Source organism: Zea mays, chromosome 2 (assembly GCF_902167145.1).
Source record: "Zea mays cultivar B73 chromosome 2, Zm-B73-REFERENCE-NAM-5.0, whole genome shotgun sequence".
Lineage (NCBI taxonomy): Eukaryota > Viridiplantae > Streptophyta > Magnoliopsida > Poales > Poaceae > Zea > Zea mays.
Window position 1 is genome coordinate 100,189,363 of NC_050097.1, and position 9,625 is coordinate 100,198,987.

Genomic DNA, 9,625 nt, shown 5'->3' on the forward strand with positions numbered 1-9,625 from the left:
CCCACCATACATGCATATTACAGTAATCACATTCGATACACACACTTCGGAGATAAGAGCGGAAGACTTTACAAACATTCTTTACCTTTTCAAAACTCAAGTTTTACATGTTTCGAAAGAGTAATATTTATTACAAGTCCTGATATACTCAAAGTGCATAACTTATTACAAAAGCAGGAAGGTAGAAACCCTCCAAAGCTTATACATAAACCTAGCTAGTCCTCCTCCAGAACTGGAAACGCCCTCCAGCCACAGGAACACTTAGAGTACTCCTCATCACCTACAACATGGGTTCGAAAACCCTGAGTACGGAGTGTACTTTCGCAAGTCTTACCCGACTAAGGAAAAATGACTCTCAAGGATATGTTGGTTAAATAGGAATTAAGAAAAAAGCTTTAGCAAGAATCAACTTAGATACTTTTGCAGAAATAGCTTACTAAAGTGAGTCCTTACTTTCAATATTTTAATGCCAGATTAAACATTAATAGACTCTGGTTGCATCTAGTCTAATTTCACCATCTCATCAATACAACATCATTTTTATTCATAATGTTTACATCCTGACTTAGGTTGCAGGTCAGAGATCAAGTCTCCACTCTCCGAGGATATAACGGCGATCTAAATCGATTTACTCAACTGAGGATCTCTAACCACACGACATATGTTTCTTGTAACTCTTGCATATGTCTACCATTCCCACGGATCCTCCACTGCATGAACAGGTCCGCGCCACCCGAGAGCACACCACCACTTTTTTGGCAATCCTTTGCCAGGAGGGTACGTGCTACTCTTTCCATCTCTCCACTCCCAGTGCGCGATTGTATTTTCATGTATGGAATAGCCGGGTTCAAGCTTACCCTGTCCCATATCCAGGGCATGTGGCCAGTTAAGATAGTCCTTGATCATACAGGCCTACATACGCATCCAATCCTTAATTAACCTGGGTAGAACATCACCTGTTCCTAGCCCAAGTCCCGATTTAAGTACTTCAATCCTTAGGATTGTTTGTGTTCCTTAGGATGAAAAGAGCATTATAGGGAACTTTGCAGTAAGATCCCACCATGCTCCCAATGAAAATATTCTTGTAGGTAGAAGCCATCCTTCCTCAGGATAACCCCTGAGCTAGGCATTAATGCAAAAGACAACCTCTATCCACAAGATCTAAGCAGGGCTAAGCATTTTTGTAAATCATATTTTGATACTTCATCAGAAGTATCTATAAAGGTATGGATATCAAGGTAGGCAATGCATCCAATAGTTTCCAAGCAACTCCTATAAACTTAATGCACATTTCACTAAACTTAAAGTGTATAAAAATCTTTTAAAAACACAAGGAAAGGGTAAATGCACCGGGGCTTGCCTTTGTTGCAGAGAAGGGGTTCCAGATCCCTCTATTAAATACCCAGTTAGATGGCTCCTCCACTTGATCAACAGCCACTGGAGTAGACTTCTCCTTCAAACACCACTTCTTCTAGGTGTTCTACAAGTCAATTACAAATACATGTATGCTTATGTAATGATATGGAATGCAAACTTTCACAAGGAGAGATGGGGAACATAAATACTCCTAAATAAGTACATGCCAGGTATACACATACATCTACACAACCTAGCACTTAATAAAAGTGACCAATTTGAATTCACTTAGGTAAAGCAGGGAACTAATCCAACTTATATCTCATCCAAAAGCTTAAAACTTCTTAAGCAACTGCATTTCTTCCCTAGATAAACTTATCTCCTTTCCAAAGCACTACTCACACTTGATTAGGGATTAACCATTTTATTTTGGGGCTTACAAAGTTTTCATAGCAAATGGATTCCAAACAGCCTCAAAACTTTACCACACCCTCCACTGACCAAAACAAGGTTACTCAAAAATTTCCATAATTTTTGGCATTGTACCTTTATTTCGAAAATCCAAACAGTCCTTCCAAAAGCACCTTTAATTCACTTAATATTTTCTAATTACTTTAAAAATTCTAAAACCAACTTTACCAGAGAGCTCTTGATTTTAGACATCCAACAAAATTTGTCTCATGATTTTTGGAATTTTCTACTATTTTTGGCGCTATTCACAAGTTCTCTATAAAAGGAAAAGGCCAAACTTACTTAATGAGACTTTTTTCACCATCATATGGTCTTCACTTCATCTATAAACACCATAACCAAAAGCTTCATGGATTGGCCACAAACAAGGTCCAAAAACAGCCAAACACTGAATTTTTAGCTGCAGACCACTGTTCACCATCTAAAACTCCAGAAATCTGCCAGCTCCACTTTAGCTCACTTTTTCCCTAGTTCCAAACAGCTTCCAGGGTATGGCCTTCAATCAAACCTGGTCTCCTATTATAGCTCTATTGCTCTGCTATAAGAGACCTAATTTAATTCCCTACAGGTTAGCCACTATAAAGGTCCAAACATGGCTAAAGTTTACTGAAATTCAGACTTAGCCAATTAGCTAAGTCTGAAACCCAGAAGTTGATAACCCACTTTTGAGCAAGCTTTACACTCAGTTCTATATAGTTTTTGGGTCAGATCGCTTACTCAAACTTGTGCTCCAATAACAGATCTACAACTTTGTTATAGTGGCCATAAGCTATAACTCTATGGATAGAGCAGCAAAGAGCTCCAAAGCTGCAGCAAAACATACAAATTCAGACTCTGAATTTGCACTAAGTCTGAAATCTGACAGCCCAATTGTAGACCACTTTTACTCGAATTTTCATATAATATCCAACAAAACTATCTTAAGGAGATTTGTTCACCATCATATGCGTTTCTCTATCTTATGTAGAGCTCAAAACATGCACAACTCGACTGAGGACACCTTTGAAGTTACCTGGCCATGGTGAAGTGGGGGATCAGCAGTTGTGGTCACCACCTAGGGCTTGATGCACTCGGTTCTGGGTTAGAGCAAAGCTAAGGACTGGGGGAGGGGGTTACACCAGCAAGAATACACGAATTTCATACTCTTTACAGTGGTCTGTAGGTAGAGTTCAGGGCAGGGAGGAAAACTTCACTCGATTAAGCCTTTTAAACAACTGAACATGGGACAGATATCACTGTACTAGCTCAACATGCAGTGGAGATGTGTTCACAGTGTGCCAGCAACACATAAACTAGCCTACATGGCTTTCATGCATCAGCTTCACTCAGGTTATATCCTAGCTCAAACAAGGGATTGGATCAGCCCCATAGCTCAAAATATCCCCTATGTGCAGTGAACATAGACAAGAATAAGAGTGGCTAGAAACTCCACCTATGGCTAAGCACAAAAGGGGGGGGGGTCCACGGTTTGATATTTTAGAAGGAGTGAGGCCACTATATCCTTTGTTTATCCGGTTCATTCCATTAAAGAGCCAACAACTAAGACTGCACTGCTCAATACCCATAAACAGTCCAAAACTTGATATTTTCACAAGAGATGAGATTTCTAGATCTTTAACCCTGCACTACAACCTTATCTCCATCTATACCCACACGTGCAATTCACAAGGAGATGAAATTCTTCTTCAGTTACTTAACCACCACTGAATCCAACTTCATCAGACCTGCTGCCCCCTTTTCACTCTTCTCTATTCAGTCTCTAATATCTCACAATTTCACACAGTAACAGATCACCATATTTTAACCAAAGTTCCTCTCTCTATATAGCTCCACCACTTTTGCATAGCAACCCTTGACTAAAAACGTATAGAACAAAAGATATGGTACCTCAAAGTACATCCAAAGACACTGAAAATTCAGTTTTAGAAATCTGAAACGGCACCACACTAAGTCTGACAGTGTTTTGTCACTCATTTTTCTCCAAATTATACACAGTACCAAGCCAATACTTTGCATAAGACTTGCTCTCCTTCAAATGGTCTTTGACTGTACCATAGATCTCTTAATCAAAATCGCCATGGATTAATTACCACAGAGCTCCAAAGTTAGTTAAACACAACCCTGAAACAGATTTTCAGTGCACTGAAACAGCCCATAATAAGTCTGACAGAGGATTTTGCAGCAGGCTATTCTCTAAATCCCATACAGTATCAAGCCCAATATTTGCACAAAACCTGTTCATCTACATCTGGTCTCTCATTTTGCTACAGACTCTTCACCCAAATCGCTTTGGATATATTACCACAAGGCCCCAAAGTTGTGTAAAAACACACATATTCAGACTTTAATATTATTATAAGTCTGAATCCCAATACCTGACAGTCCACCCGTTTGGCCACTTTTACTCCCAAATTTATGTGGAACCGGGTCCATCTCACTTTAGCAAACTTGTTCACTTTACTATGGTCTACAACTTTGCTATGGAAACTTTAGTCTAAAACCACTTGGATTGATCACAAATGATCTCCAAATTTGGCACCATTTACTGAATTTCAGTTTTTGTTAACTGAACTGGTTTCAGTCACCAGCAATTCAACAGCCCATTTTCAGTCAACGTTTTCTACACTTTTTGTGTAGGATCATATCCATCACCCTCAAAGACATTCGTACCCCAACTTATGCTCTTCAACTCCTCTATAGAAACCATAGTTCAAAACCTTATGGATTATGCACCAGGAAGCTCCAAAGTTAGTCACAATCACTAAAATTCAGACTTACATACCATTCCAAATCTGAAAACTCAGAATTCAGCCACCTAGCTGACAGTCCAAATTTAAGCAGCTGTTACTCCAACTTTTGTATAGGATCATGTCCCTCACCCTTAAAGAAAGTTATTCAAAATCATATAGTATTCCTTTTCTCTACAAACATCACAGCTTAAAACCTTATAGAATAGCTGCAAATAGGCTTCAAAACTGCTATCAAAATACTGAAACTCAGTTTCAGTTATTGTTTCCAATCTGAAAATTCAGAAATACAGCAGCACCACTTGGAACCACTCTTTTTCCTTGGTTCCAAATGTTTATAGGGGCAAGTTGTTTAATAAAGTTTATACTCTTATAGTTCCTCTACAAATTTGATATTGTAACCATTAACCAAAACCTCTTGGATTCCAAACTACAATAGCCCAAAGTTTGCTCCAATTGCTGAAATTCAGAATCTGAATTTCACTAAGTCTGAAATCTACAATTTCTGGCAGCTCTATTTTGGACCACTTTTTCAGCTATATAGTTTTAGGGCTAGTACACTTAATAAGCATTGTTCTCCAACATTCACTTTACAAGTTTGTTATAGTAACTCCTTACCAAAAGTCCATAGATCAAAAGTTATAAGGGTCCAAAAACAGCTATATAAACTGTTTTCAGCCCAATTCAAACTGAACCCATGCTGAACTTTTGCAAATTACTCCAAATTTCTCCACACAACTTGGAATTTTTCAAATATGAAATTTGTTCACCTTTCCAAGTTCTACAACTTTGGTATATGGACTTTTAGCTAAATTCTTCTAGATCTTGAATTCCTCTTTTGGGCTAGTTTTAGGGTTTCAAATGTGGCTACTGTTTCTTCGAGTGATTCATCCCTCTGATCCCTACACCTAGAGCAAAGTTACTCTCTAGCTCAATTTTTTACTTGCTTAAGAGATGACCTACTCCTGTTTAGCTTAAGCTAAGTCCTTAAACTAAACTCTAAACCCAACACACAACATCACACTTTTGAAAAAGTTTAACCAAGTGAATGCATTTTAGGTGTATCAAGCAGTTAATGCAAATGCTTATGATGACATGTCAGAGTTTTAGTTCATGTAACACCAGGGGTGTTACAATACCGCTCCAGCCAAGCGCTTTTACAATTAGAACCCCAAGTTTAATGAGTATCAACCCGTCGTCCTGCGCAGTGCGCTATGGGTCTTAGGATGAATTACCCCGAGGTCCCTGTGTTTTCCAGAAATAGGCGCCCAGTCCAGAGAACAGAAAAACTAGGGAAATTAATTTAGAAATAGATTTTTAGTATTAGATTAATTGCAAAAACTTGTTTAATTAGTAGAAAATTCATATGGTCTCCAAATTGGTCTATTCTAGTTTCTAAATTTTTGTAATATTATTGTTTATCCATTAGTGCCACTGTTTTGGCATGAAAGACACATTAAAATTTATCTATTACTTAATCTTGTATTAAATACGTAAATCCTTGGGAAATTCATATCTTAAAATCTATAACTCTAAATTTAATGATTCCTGTTCCTAAAGTCTTATTTTAATGTGTATATTATTATCATGTATTTTGTTTACATGTTTGGTGTGATGTTAATTTTCCCTTTATATTATGTATGTTTGTACTATTGCGAGTAGACGAGCAAGTCATTGAGGATCCTGGTGCCCAGCAGGTAGAAGTTGCTGAGTAGGAGCTCGTTGAAGGCAAGTTGTGCCCTTGATCACTTCCTTTTTACCCAGTCATGTTCTTATTAAATATAATGATCTGCATAGGTTAGTTTTGATGGGACCCAATAGGTTACCCTAGATTTTGACTATCTTTATACCTTGTTTCACCACTGGTTTTACTACTGATTTTTTGGGTAGTACATGCTATTGCTTTATGTGGTTTTGGATATAGAGATATTCATTACTCATGATTACACTTTTTATTATCTGTTTATTATTTACTGTTCATGATAAGATCATTATGTTAATGGGAACATGGAGAACCACCCGAGAAAACAGTGCTACCACAAGGGTTTAATGGGACGCCCTTGGCTGATTAACTAGGAAAGCTAGTGGATGACTACCTTACCCGAAAGGGGCAAGGGCAGTAGGGGAGTGGTCAGTGTAGGGAGGTCCTTGGGTTGATTTTGCTGCGATGGCGGTCAGGCGAGGGATTCCTACACTGGAGCTTCCTATAAACTGTAGCGGGTTTTCTGAAGCCAGTGGAACTTTGTAAAGGCCTCGTTCTGGTACCCTGCCTCGCTTCCTTGGTAGAGGTGTATGTGGGGTCTGATCAACCCCATGGCAAATGGGTAACATGACTTGTGGGTAAAGATGTGCAACCTCTGTATAGTGTAAAACTGGTATACTAGCCATACTCACAGTCATGAGCGGCTCGGACACTCACATGATTAATTCATGGAACTTAAACTCAATTTGTCATTTCATCGCATTGGGATTATTTTATGATTACTTTTACTTATTATTACTACAGTTTGGTACTTACTTACACTTAGTAACTGCTAATAAAATTTTGACCAACTTATAAAAGCAATGCTCAGCTTCAGCCTTTATTACATTGATTTGCCTTACACTCCACATGAACTCCCACCTTTGGTGAGTTCATGCACACTATTCCCCACAACTTGTTGAGCGATGAACATGTGTCAGCTCACTCTTGCTGTCTCACACCTCCACAGGAGAAGAACAAGTGGTCGAAGAAGAGCCGCCTAACACTGAGGCTATGTAATAAGTATATTTATGATATTTATCTCTATGCACTCTATTATATGTGTTGTTTTCTCTGGCGCATATATGAGATGCACCCGGCTTTGTTCCTTAAATACAGGTGTGGCAATGTGTTAGATGAATTAAAGATGGATTAGTAATAACCATTGTTATCAATATCAGAAGTAGTTGGATGATCAATTTCATTGTTCTCATTGCTATCCATTTCACGATCCCTAGTTGCAGTAGCAAAGTTTTCTCCAATGGCAGATTGAAATTTCTGGTTCTGACGAGATACCAGGTTCTGTTTGTCACCAGACGATACATGACGCTTATGTCGTTTTCGTCTAGGAGACTGTGTTATTGTCCTTTTCAACATCCTTAGGCTGCGACAGAGCAAGAACAAAACGTATTGCGCTCAACTCAGAGATGACCATGTCCTTGGAGCAAGACAGAGACCCACGAGGCGCTTGAGAATTCGCTGGACTACACAGAAGCTCTGGGGTAAACTTTGGGTTCTCAATGGCGATTGAGTCCTGGTTTAGCATTCCTTGTTGTCTTATTCTATAGTTTTTCCATGCCTTCTTATTACATGGTGCCCTATTACGCAATGCCTTTTGTTCCCTTGTTTGAGTTGCAAATCGAGTTCTTTCTCGGATTCTCTTACGTTCCCTTGCATCTAAAACTTCTGAACTTGGATTGGAAGCATGTTGATGACACGTTAGACCCGATGCGCCTTAAAGTTGAAAGTATAAAAGGTCTTAGGTGCTTATATATACCAACTAATGGTGCCAATACCTAGAGTGTTATCACACGGTATAGTCAAAGAACATAACAGAGAAACATAATTACCTAGAGTGCTATCACACGGCATAGTCAAATTGTTGATGCTCCTGTCGCTTACAAACACCTCTCGACATTCATCTACATAATGTAATTATATAGGTTGAATAATGAGAGCTCACCTACTAATGGTGGGCATTGCATAGAGTGTTATGACATGGTATAGGCAAATAACATAACTGAGAAATGTAATTACCTAGAGTACTATCACACGGTATAGCCAAATTGTTGATGCTCCCGTCGCTTACAAACACCTCTAGACATTCAGCTACACATTGTAAACATTGATTTAGTAGATAGTTGAAACAACAATTACTATAAAATAGAATAAAGCTTCTTCTAATCTAAATTTAGAATATAATTTCAACCAGCACCTGACAAATGTATGGAATTTATGTCCTCAATATTGGTGCTTTGATGAGTGTTGTTCTTGTTTGTAGGGATATTGCAATCTACAAGACAACCCAACAACTCATTAAAAAAGTAACAACGTTACTCTTAAAATAACTGACGCACAGGAATAGTTAATATACCTTCTGAATACTCATGCTGCATAAGGTTTTCTTTTTTACACGACGCTTCTTCAATTCATATTTTTTTCAACACTCATCGCGATATATCGTGCTCTTTCTCTTTCCCTCTTACGTTGACTTGCATCAACACATTCTCCTAAACCATCAAATTTATTCAATTTTAAACATTGTTGAAATGTCAAATAAGCCATTTTATTAGTAGATATACCTTCAACAGTGTTGGCAGACAATTCTCTTATTGGATAATGAACATCATTATTTTGAAACAGGTCCATCTACGTCTTCCAATCAGTCAGAAAACCTGTATACAAAGAATGAGTAATCTTATCAGACTTCAACAGAGGATAATATACGCTCAATTTCTAGTCGAATAGCAATGATTTGTAGAGATAGGGAAAGTCCTATCGAGCAAATTGATATGTTTAGCTAAATTGAAGTCAATTGAAATTCATCTCTAAAATTGTTGCTTCATTGTAAGTATTACGGTAGTGCCCACCGTGGTAGCTCTCTGCTTCGTTCATACAAATTCAAACGGGTTATACAAGACCAGAGCATTGTCTGACTAAGAAAAGTACTTGGCATTTGGATGCAGTGAATGGATGGTGTTTTTCACAAGGCCAACAGGTTAAGTTCTTCAATGATGAATTCTAGTGCCCTGTTTATGTCAAAGATATAGTGCACGTAATTTTGTCATTGACAAAAACTTAGTTATCAGGTATGGTCATTTGAGTTTGACATGTGGCATATGTGGAACTCGATTAGCAGCAATACTCTTTCATGTGTTCCATCTATAAATAAAGTTAACATGTTCCAGATCATATATAATGCTTAGATGCTAATGTTTTTCCTCTTAGCAATTGCTTTCCATTGTACCATGGTGATTGACATCTTAGTGCATGTTGTAGATAGCAAAATGCCTATGTCGTCGTGAATGTC